This window comes from Etheostoma cragini, chromosome 6 (genome assembly GCF_013103735.1).
Source record: "Etheostoma cragini isolate CJK2018 chromosome 6, CSU_Ecrag_1.0, whole genome shotgun sequence".
Lineage (NCBI taxonomy): Eukaryota > Metazoa > Chordata > Actinopteri > Perciformes > Percidae > Etheostoma > Etheostoma cragini.
Genome location: NC_048412.1, coordinates 17,547,690 through 17,549,055, shown reverse-complemented (window position 1 = coordinate 17,549,055; position 1,366 = coordinate 17,547,690). Strand labels below are relative to the sequence as shown.

The 1,366-nt window shown below is 42.0% G+C and overlaps 1 protein-coding gene across 6 annotated transcripts in view; it reads left to right on the top strand.

Moving 5' to 3' along the window:
* Positions 1-1,366, top strand: part of LOC117946694 (histone-lysine N-methyltransferase ASH1L-like) — a 15,033-nt gene that overhangs the window by 1,303 nt on the left and 12,364 nt on the right. The window lies entirely within an intron of this gene.

Sequence of the window (1,366 nt, the reverse complement as noted above, 5' to 3'; positions counted from 1 at the left end):
GAGAGAGAGAGAGAGAAAGAGACTCACCTGAGAAACTTCCCTGCATATGTAAAGTGGAGTGAGGCATCATGGTTCAGTATTATAAGATGCCATCACAGCAACCCTAATTTCCAGCAGCTCCTGTGCTGTTGTCAGGCAGAGGATAATGGTGTTGTAGTTATGATGATAACATCGTCATGGGATGGTGATGATGGCTGGAAATATAGTGGGCCATTATCATGATTTAATTGTCGCCGCAGCACTGCTGAGGAGCCCACACTGACGGCAGTGTCAAGTCCACCCATCATCCTGTCACTGGAAATACCTTCTAGTCTAATGTTGAAATACATTTTGAGTTATGTTTAAGAGGTAGGCCTATAGCTCTGAGAGTATAAAAAGCTAATAGTATGCACTTTGACTGATGTTGAATAGGCTTGTCCTTTAAAGTTTGAAAACCTGACACTTTTATTCTCTTCTTATAGTCTCTTTGCACAACAAGATTGTAAGCCATATGATTCTAGCTTCTCTTTGTGTCTGTATCCTCTTCTTCATGCTGGTCAAGCCTCTGGAGTGGAGATCATGGTAAAGAAGCTGCAGTTATTTAAGTGGACGACTGTCAATCGCTATGCTCATTTTATTTTATTGTAAGGACGATTGGCCTCGGAAATGCTTTCCAAAACTGTTACATAACAGCAGTTACTGGAACAGATGTTGATTTGAGCTCGGTATGATTCAGTGGAAGGGTTTGGGTGTGGAGGGACCAAGAGGCAGGAGAGATAGCCCGCTGAGCTCTTAAATGAAAACAGTATCTGAGATGTGAGTTTAAGGGGGCAGTTCAGTTTGTAAAAGACTGATGAGCTGTTTCATAAGAGGCGTTCAGGAGAGGGCTGCAAGAATGCTCAACAGGGTGTGTTTTATTAGAAAATGGATGAGCATTTCCCTTGATGAGAGAGAGTTTAATGAAGGAAGCATGACAAAAGATGCTGCTTCACTTCGATATGTTAAAAACTGGGCTAAACGCAGTACAAGCGAGAGTGAACGTTTTTTCTAGTGAGGAGAATGTTATTTTAGGGGTGTGTTACTTGCTGTAATGTCACATTAAAAGTCAATTTACAATGGGGTCAATGAAAAGCTTACTTGACTTAGAGGAAGCAATGGGAGGAGGAGGAGGAATTTGCACTCCAAAAATAAGTTTTACCCTTTCCTACGGATTTGTGTTACCACTACTGTAAGGGGAGGAGGGGAATGGTCGGGCTGTGAATGGAGGGATTTAAGTTGGATAAGAGGAAAGGAACGAAGTGGAGGAGGAAATATGGTTCTGATTAACTTGGATACAGTGTATGAGTTGACCATTTTACTGTGTGGTCTACAGAGAGAGAGAGAGAGA